The sequence below is a fragment of the Sinocyclocheilus rhinocerous genome, unplaced genomic scaffold (genome assembly GCF_001515625.1).
Source record: "Sinocyclocheilus rhinocerous isolate Xijiao unplaced genomic scaffold, SAMN03320098_v1.1 scaffold411, whole genome shotgun sequence".
Taxonomy (NCBI): domain Eukaryota; kingdom Metazoa; phylum Chordata; class Actinopteri; order Cypriniformes; family Cyprinidae; genus Sinocyclocheilus; species Sinocyclocheilus rhinocerous.
In genome coordinates, this window is record NW_015640493.1 from 399,329 (window position 1) to 410,068 (window position 10,740).

The window sequence follows — 10,740 nt, forward strand, 5'->3', positions numbered from 1 at the left end:
CCCATAGTAGCATTATAAAGAAGCTAATACGAGTCTGATCGGCTTTGTTTCGATTGAGTGAAAGATTTAATGAATCACTCACCAACTGGCGTATTTCTGAACGAATATGAATGAATCATTTTAGTGAAGGGATTCATAAGATTCGCTTGAATGAATCAAAGCATCACATTTTTCAGACGAAATACCGTGTTGCCTACTTGTTGGGTCACACAGACTCTTCCGCCAACACTTAATCCAGTCATGATAAATACTTTCTCCACGGAAATTAAAGTAAACAATTATGTTTTACTAGTCTCGGTGTAAGTTACTGTTGAAACTGCTACAACTTCAGAATATTATATTGGAGGATTTTGGCTAATTAGGCTACTAATTTTGGTTATTTTGCCTTAGTATACATTTTAAACATGTAAGCGAAGATTGGCAGTACGCCAATTTAGCAATTTTGTTGCTAAATTTAGCAACTTTTCAGACTACCCTAGCAAATTTTTCTTCCAAAAGCACTTAGCAACAAATGTAGCAATTTTTTTTATTTATTTGGCAACTTTTAGCAACTTTTGATAAGTGACCCAGACAATAAAAAGGCACACATTTTCCATCCAAATTACACAAAAAGAGGAAACCACAGATGCCTAGCAGTACACACATCACGTGTATTGAGTTAGCAGCTATTTGCAATTGTTCAATTTAATAATAATAATAATTGTTCATTTATGATACTCTTTGTTAGTAGCGTGTACCTGCGATTGCTGATCAGTTAGTACACTGTAAGGAAAATGGAAAATGGAAAAGATACTAGTAATTTTCCAGGACATTATCCATTATCCACTGTAACCCTTCATTTCTAAATGACAACGATCCTCCCGTGTCTATTATACCTTTGACAAAGTCTTGCCGGATCATTCAAATCTGCGTTCGCACTGCCGCCGACACACAGAGAGCAGTTACCATGTTTGGTTAAGAAACAGCTTCACAAACAGTCTTTTCAACTACACAGTATTATTTCTGTCGTACAGTCATTCATATTATCACAGAAAATACACTGCTTAAAGCATAATTGTTGAGAATGTGTAGTAGCCTATTACTAGTTTACTAGCTATTAAAAAAACTTAAATTGTAATCATTCAAAGATTTGTAGGTGTTCCATAATTCAATGTATTTAAAAATACAGTTATTTATATTTTAATATTATATTATTCACATTATTTTACAAACAAATCTAAATTAACATAAAATATATTTTTTGCTGAGATTTCATGTTGTGACACAATTTTGCGTTGTGATTAGTATATTATTATTATTTATAATAATCCTAGGCCTTGAGGGTGATTTTAAATATGGATATTTTTCTTACAAAAACTCATCGATTCTCTACAGGAGGCCTTTGTTCACCCCCCGGAGCCATGTGAGTCACTTTTTATTATGGATGGATGCGCTTTATTTCACTTCTTTTGGACTGATGAACTGCAACACCCGCTGACTGCCATTAAACAGCTTGGAAGATCAAAGTCAATTTTTAATATAACTCCGATTGAATTCGTTTGAAAGAAGAAAGTCATGAACACCTAGGATGCCTTGAGGGTGAGTAATTCATGGGCTAATTTTCATTTTTAGGTGAACTAACCCTTTAAATAGTTTGCCAAGTTTTGCCAAAGAATGAGCTAATGTGGCTAACATTCATCATACTTAAAGTGGGAATTTGTTATTTCTGCACTACTAGTATCACCAAAAAAAAAAAAAAAATTTCTGTTTCCAAACACGTTTCCCAGACACTCCTGTTTACAAGTCGGTTCGCTCCTTAGCCATATTGGTAACACCCCTTGCAGTTTCTATCAACTAGAATGCGCAATCTCTAAAACTGTTTTTCAAGATTACATTTAAATAATATATTTAAAATCAGAAACAAAAATCCAATTGCTTCTATTAACCATTACAATTTCTCTCTATAATCTTTATATGAGCGCTCCGTCCCCTTCCCCTACTGTTTCTGACATGACCTTTAAATTCACGATAAAACACAAGTAGCGACAGATCTTTTCTTCGCTATTGTGACGTACATCTGAATGAAACAGACTATCGAAAAAGAAAAAAAAAATGTTGGATGGTGATTTGGTTCAATCCACCGGTTTTTCGTTGGCTGGATGCAGATCTAAATGTAAGCTCACAGTCTATTGCAAGAAAAGGGTGGGATTTAAGCTGACTAAATATTTGGAGAATTCTAGCATATGTCACTAGAGAAAAGTCTGTCATTTCACCAGAAGATCGAGTTGATTAAACATTATGAGGTCAAAATTGCAAAAAGAAATGAAACATGCATGCATGAATCAATAACATTCATTTAGAAAATATATAGGGTGAATTTTCTTTTCATGCTGACATTAACATCGCTGTTTTGTACCTTTAGATGCTCAGCAGGAGTCCACAAGGGCGGCGATGTGGAGTCAACTCCAGGCTTGTCATCACAGCAGGGCCTCCAGCAGCCTGCAGTCTGAGTTCCACACCAGGCCTCGATCAGTTCTTTCAGCAGGCAGGCCTGTCAGTGGATACAAGGACTTTCAAAACAGAGTCAGGCAGACACAAAGCACTTCCACCAGCAGCTTGGGTAAGAAAGTAACCCAATTAAAATGATTTGATATGTAAATGTTTCTAAAAGCTTTGTAGAACATATGTGACCCTGGAGCACAAAAGCAGTCTTAAGTCGCTGGGGTATATTTGACATAAAATATATTTTTTGCTGAGATTTCATGTTGTGACACAATTTTGCGTTGTGATTAGTATATTATTATTATTTATAATAATCCTAGGCCTTGAGGGTGATTTTAAATATGGATATTTTTCTTACAAAAACTCATCGATTCTCTACAGGAGGCCTTTGTTCACCCCCCGGAGCCATGTGAGTCACTTTTTATTATGGATGGATGCGCTTTATTTCACTTCTTTTGGACTGATGAACTGCAACACCCGCTGACTGCCATTAAACAGCTTGGAAGATCAAAGTCAATTTTTAATATAACTCCGATTGAATTCGTTTGAAAGAAGAAAGTCATGAACACCTAGGATGCCTTGAGGGTGAGTAATTCATGGGCTAATTTTCATTTTTAGGTGAACTAACCCTTTAAATAGTTTGCCAAGTTTTGCCAAAGAATGAGCTAATGTGGCTAACATTCATCATACTTAAAGTGGGAATTTGTTATTTCTGCACTACTAGTATCACCAAAAAAAAAAAAAAATTCTGTTTCCAAACACGTTTCCCAGACACTCCTGTTTACAAGTCGGTTCGCTCCTTAGCCATATTGGTAACACCCCTTGCAGTTTCTATCAACTAGAATGCGCAATCTCTAAAACTGTTTTTCAAGATTACATTTAAATAATATATTTAAAATCAGAAACAAAAATCCAATTGCTTCTATTAACCATTACAATTTCTCTCTATAATCTTTATATGAGCGCTCCGTCCCCTTCCCCTACTGTTTCTGACATGACCTTTAAATTCACGATAAAACACAAGTAGCGACAGATCTTTTCTTCGCTATTGTGACGTACATCTGAATGAAACAGACTATCGAAAAAGAAAAAAAAAATGTTGGATGGTGATTTGGTTCAATCCACCGGTTTTTCGTTGGCTGGATGCAGATCTAAATGTAAGCTCACAATCTATTGCAAGAAAAGGGTGGGATTTAAGCTGACTAAATATTTGGAGAATTCTAGCATATGTCACTAGAGAAAAGTCTGTCATTTCACCAGAAGATCGAGTTGATTAAACATTATGAGGTCAAAATTGCAAAAAGAAATGAAACATGCATGCATGAATCAATAACATTCATTTAGAAAATATATAGGGTGAATTTTCTTTTCATGCTGACATTAACATCGCTGTTTTGTACCTTTAGATGCTCAGCAGGAGTCCACAAGGGCGGCGATGTGGAGTCAACTCCAGGCTTGTCATCACAGCAGGGCCTCCAGCAGCCTGCAGTCTGAGTTCCACACCAGGCCTCGATCAGTTCTTTCAGCAGGCAGGCCTGTCAGTGGATACAAGGACTTTCAAAACAGAGTCAGGCAGACACAAAGCACTTCCACCAGCAGCTTGGGTAAGAAAGTAACCCAATTAAAATGATTTGATATGTAAATGTTTCTAAAAGCTTTGTAGAACATATGTGACCCTGGAGCACAAAAGCAGTCTTAAGTCGCTGGGGTATATTTGTAGCAATAGCCAAAAATACATTGTATGGGTCGAAATGATCGATTTTTGTATAATTCTCCTTATTCTCCTTATGACTGGTTTTGTGGTCCAGGGTCGCATATTTAGAACATTATAGTCTCAGATGAATGTTCATGCATGAAATGTGAGAATAGCTTCCTTATTTAAAGATAAGAAGACTTTTGACACCAAACGCTCAATGCTCAGCCGGAGTGAGAAGGCAGCCCGAGACAGGGTGAGAAAGCGAGGTCCTCACCACCCAGTGACGCAAAACCTAATTCTACTCAGGACCAGCAGCGCCCAGCAGGGCCAGTACAGTGATCTGGCAAGGTCCAACATGCAGCTGAATGCCAGAGTGCGAGATGCCTGGGGACCTGATTCATCCAAAGAGCCATCCTTTCAAACCACCACCAAAAAAACGTCCGAAATCCATACCCCATTCACTACCCATAGCGTTGACCTCAACCCTCAGACCTCCTTACAGTCCAGGCAGACCTGCTTCACACCCCACTCCCTTCCCAAACAATCACAGAGATCATTCAAAGTAGTTAGGTCTAGCACAAACAAGATTGGCCCACTGAATACGACTTCCCCTGAAGATGGCAAGACGCCACAACGATTGTTTGAGGTGAACCTCCATGCCCACATATTGCCATGAAGATTTGGAAATGACCAGCAAGTCCAGTATTACGTCCCAACTCCTTCAGGGAGCTGAGAACGGACACACAACTGGAGGCTTACATTCAGGAGTGTACCAGACAGCAGCAGATTCACAAACATGGCAGTGGTGACCAAGGTAAAACTTTCAAGGAATTCTTAGTTTAAAATTTTGACCTCTATAGAAGTAACAGATAAAATAACATAATACAATATTTAAATATTTAAAATGTTATGTTGCATTTGGTAACTTCAGTTGGCATTTGATGACAATCTAGTTTAAGAGGGTAACTTGGTTGAGAACATACAGTGGCAACTGGTCCAAGCTGATCATTAGGTAGACCATCTTGGACCAGCAACCAGGTGGTTAAGCTGGTTTTTGGAACATGGTGGCTGTTCAACTAACTAATAGCCAGGTAGAAACCATGTTCCAAAACAGCTGCAAGCTTAACCTGGATTTTACAACAGGATTTGTTGGGTATACTCACGTGTTGTGGTGCGTTAGGGTTTGTAGGAGATCTGTAGAAAGTGTTTTGAAGTGTAACAGTATGCATATGTTATGCTCTTTGACTTCACATATAACTGTATTGATAGATGTAGCATTATATCTGTGCAATTTGAGCTTATTAGTACCATGTTATCCTTTTGTGGATTTATGTTACATACGTGAAACGTTTCGATGCTAGGGGGCAGCAAAGTACTAAAATGTAAATATATCACATGGAAATATGTGAAAATATGTGATCATCTCAGGGCGGTATATAATTAATGAATATTATTTGAGTTATAATGGTTATAAATCTTTTCATTTTTTAAGGACCTTTTGCATTACATTATAATCTCTATGCATTATTTCAAGGTTCTTGTTTAAGATTGTGTGTTTAAAGAGTGTCTGATTATTTCAGACAGTTCATCACCAGTTCTGCATGCATATACAAACACTGTGACTTTTACCTAATTAATGAGAGATGCTGACAGGAAATGTAAACACATTTAGCTAATGTTGGAGAGACATAAAATAAATTAGATGTGCCACACACTGCGAGTAAAGAGATCTTTGAAGGAACTGTTTATATCTTTGTCAGAACTCTCTTATTTTATATGTCTTTGTCTTAAGCTGATTCTTATTAGGGAGCTGTTCTAATTTAAAGATTGAAACAGAAAAATAATTGTGAGATGGGGTTTATTATTGTTGAAAGTCGATGATGTGGCAGGCAATATAAAGCTGTCTGCTTTAACCGAATGATGTTCATCAAGGTTCTCTTATAAGATATGTAGCATTTTAGTGTTGAGTTTTATGTGAGTTGCATCCAGTAATCTTCATTTTGTATTAATACCTTCTTTCTAGTCTTGTATGCCAGACTTCTCCAATCATTTATTCTGCTTAAATCCTGCCCCTTTCTTACAATCGACTGCAACCTCGCATTCAGCCAATTGTCTCCATGCAGTCAACAACCAATGGATAGAACCACCTTTAATTTTTTTCCCCCTTTTTCGATAATTTGTTTCACTTGGATGTACCTCACAATATGAAAGAAAGATCAAATTTATCACTTCCATGTCATTCTGAATTGAACATAAAAGCCAAAGGCCAATTTGAATAAAATGACGTCTGATTTGTCAATGAAAGACAGCATGAAATTGAAGAAAATTTGTGCTGCTAGCAGTCATACTTTTGCTGCTTTCAGTGCTGCCTTCATTCTGTCATCTCTGTTTAGCCATCTTTCTCTCTGTGAAAATGAACTGAACATGGAGATCAACTCAAGATCAGTTATCTGGAAGTTTCATATAAATATTGCCTCAGAAAACATGTTTAACCACCAGCGCAACCCAGACAATGTGTTCTTTGATAAGCCTTCATCAATCAAGCATGGGTCGGATACTTCTGGGCACAATACTTGCTGGTGAGTGTCTTTTTCTTTGATTCACTTATTCAAAACAAATGTAATGTCTGACTACAAAGTGATTTGGAGCAGAAATGAGTTACATGATACTTCTCAAAGCTGAACCATTGGTGTTATGTCCAGCAGCTGTTGGTGACCCATCCTGATCAGTTCTTTCTACTTACCACCTGCTGTCCACCATTGCCTGCCCTTCAGGGCATTACTGAAGGGTGTGGATGAGGTTCCGTTCCAGGGAGGGACCATTTGAGCATTCAACAGCGGTGCAGCGGCGGAAGCAAACGGCAAGTGAAAGCAGTGGAGTGCAAGGGGTGGGCCGCAGTACAAACAATCACCCCTGACCCCTGAAGTCCACTCTCTCAGGAGATCTCTTGTGCTAATTTGATTTAATCTGCAGAAAATTGGGCCTCACCATATCCCTCTTTTCTTTCCAACCAGTGACTGTGTCTGAAATCGGGGGGAGGAGAACGCACTCCTAAAAGCCTTCTCAGTGGACACCGAAATCCTGAAAACCCAGCATTGTTCCCCCAGGTAGCGGCCTTGTTGTCTGGGGTCACCGGCTCCATGGTGAGATAACGAGCATGAAATCAAAGCAAAGGTGAACAACAGACAGGCTTCATGCAGGAGTGCGCACAAGCCTCCTGTTCCTCTCTGAGACCTGGGGTGGGACGTATTGAAACTAATCGTAGGGGTGAGGGGGCTGGATGCATGCAGGAAAGGAGGTTCCTAGAAAAAAAGTCTCTGCTTTCCATAAAACAGATCAGATGTGAGTTGAAAAGCTGAACAATAAGACGGAATCGGTGCATATGAATGACCAGAAGGGCTTGTGATCTCCATTTGACTGGGAGCGAGAAGGATTTAGTCATGACGGTCTGTCAACTCACATTGCTGCAGATGTGCTGCATAGATGGAGGTGGTAGTTGGAAGCACATACCGGGCTGTCGCTTAAAGGTCCCAGTGGCTCATATTTTAACTCCTAAACCACAATTGGTTTGACAGAATTGTCCCCAGGCTGGGTAGACATGACAGAATGAAGGTATACAGATGAACTACATTAAAGGGATAGTTCACCCAAAAATGAAAATTCTGTCATTAATTACTCACCCTCATGTCGTTCCAAACCCGTAAGACCTTCGTTCATCTTCGGAACACAAATTAAGATAGTTTTGATGAACTCCGAGAGCTTTCTGACCCTGCATAGACGGCATGGGAACTACCACGTTCACGGCCCAGAAGCATAGTAAGGACATTATTAAAATAGTCCATGTGACATCAGTGGTTCAACCTTAATTTTATGAAGCTACGAGAATACTTTTTGTGCGCAAAGAAAAGAAAAATAACAACTTTATTCAACAATTTCTTCTCTTCCAGTCAGTCTCCGCTGCTATTCACGAGAGTACCATGGCGCATGTGTGTGATGCTGCTGACGCAGGAGCCGGCGTTCTGGCGTAGAACATGCATGCGCTGTGCTGCGCCTTGTTTACAAGCAGAGGAATGCACACACATGTGTCATGGTACTGAATGGCGGCGGAGATGATGAAGATGAAATGCATTATCATTAGGCAAAATATTAGATAAACAAATATGCAAGGGTCAGGGGAAGTGTAGTTCATGATGGGGTTTCAATCCTGCTGAAACATGTGGACAGTTCTGTGACCGCAGATTCGGTGTGGGCCTGCTCATATGTACTGCCAGCCAGTGTTGATTACTTTTAAAAGTAACTTTCCCCAACACTGCTGCCAGCAATACAAAATGCTTTTTTTGTAAGTCTCTTTAGTAAGAAAATTTCTGCCAAGAAGATTGACATGTAGTTAAGATTTATTTGAAAAGTTCGAAACGATTCATACTGCAGTCCAGTGTTAGTTCTCCATCCAGAAGTGCTTGTGTCATAACGTCAAGCCGCAGAGTCACAACAAAGGAATCACCATTATATCGAGAAGCTAAGCTAGAGTGTGCGTAATTCTCGACCAGGATGTGATGAAAAAGGAAGCACAGTAGAAACAGATGGTTTGGTTTTCTTTGTCAAAACTATGTTTGTCTTTATTTCCTAATAATATTTTCTATGGAGGGAAATCTGAGGCTAAATATCCAGTGGCTGAAGTAAATACTTGAGTTGTTGACTAAATATCCTGTCAGGAACTCTATCTAAACCTGATGAAATCACTTAAATACAAAAACAGTGGAACATGGAAGTCACAGCTTTTCTTTCATTATAAGACTCCAAAACCTAGTGAACTGCCTTGCTGTCTGCGTAGGCAGCTGTCTTCTAAGAAATAAACTTCACGAGAGGATGATTTGGGATGTTACATGAGCACTAAGTGCACAAGAGATCTGACTCAACATTTGATTTATATTTATATGGCAAAAGTGCTGCAGGAAGAGTTCTAAATCCTGGAAATTTGTTAGCATTTTTGCACTTCCAGTTCCATCATCCAATTTGTTTTTTGAATAACTGCCTGAAATAAGGTCTTGACATAAGCTCAATATATTTTCATGTTTTATTCTACAAAACACAAAATAAATCAATAATATCAAGCGCTTTATTTATTTTTTAAGCTTTAATGTGTCTTGAAGAAGGCAGTTGTTAACAATGAACAGGTAAACTCCTCTACTCACTAATGCACTTTTACAGCCTCTTTGTGTTTATACTAGTGCTCTTGCAAACTATTCTAACTCCTCAAATTCATATAGATTTTAAATAAAGATTGAAGATTTGTCAGAAGCATAGTCATGCACTTGTGATGCAGTTTGTTATCCTAATTCTTGCTTTTTACTTCTTGATGAAAAAAAACAAAAACGTGTAGGAATCATAAACTTGAGTTGTGTTTTTATATTTAAAACTAAAACTATTTAAATCTTTTTATTAATTTAAATAAAGTTACAATAAAATAGTAAATCAAAAACTTGTACATTAGAAATTAAGTTTACTGAAGTACTAAAATTACTTAAACTGAAAAAATAAAATTAAATTAAAGCTAAAAAATAACTTTTTTTAATCAGTTTATTAGAGTCTATTAAGTGATTGCATTCCAGTGCCATTTGCAATGCAAGAATTTGACCATGAAAGTATCTCAGAGAGCAGCATAATTATATGCCTACGTACACCCTATAATGCCTTAAAATGCTGCCTACTCGGACAGTTAACTAGGTTTTGAAAAAGAACCTTAATGTATCTGAGGAAACTGCAGCATTAATAATAATATCTGAATATCAATGGATTGTCTGGAGCAACCTAAGTAGGAACTCTCGCTAAGGTCTCGTTTCTAGAAGAAGCAGATGGGAGATGGAAGCTGGATCAATTAGCTTTGCTGATAAGGACAAAAAATGTAAGCTGAACTTGGGTGGGCAACTGCCTGTAATTCCAAGCTGTACTATTGGACTAATTACCTCCTAGCCAAAGCTAAAAAATAACTTTTTTTTAATCAGTTTATTAGAGTCTATTAAGTGATTGCATTCCAGTGCCATTTGCAATGCAAGAATTTGACCATGAAAGTATCTCAGAGAGCAGCATAATTATATGCCTACGTACACCCTATAATGCCTTAAAATGCTGCCTACTCGGACAGTTCACTAGGTTTTGAAAAAGAACCTTAATGTATCTGAGGAAACTGCAGCATTAATAATAATATCTGAATATCAATGGATTGTCTGGAGCAACCTAAGTAGGAACTCTCGCTAAGGTCTCGTTTCTAGAAGAAGCAGATGGGAGATGGAAGCTGGATCAATTAGCTTTGCTGATAAGGACAAAAAATGTAAGCTGAACTTGGGTGGGCAACTGCCTGTAATTCCAAGCTGTACTATTGGACTAATTACCTCCTAGCCCATTCATATAGTTAACCTGATTGCTCATTGATTGGTTTTTAATAATAGCAGACATTGTGTGGTCTTGGTAACTGTAAATTGTTCAAAGTGCCCTTGATTAGGTCAGACTGGTGTGGATCAAAGGATGGTGTGCTGGTGGACGGGGTGCCGGTTTTTTTTTTTTTT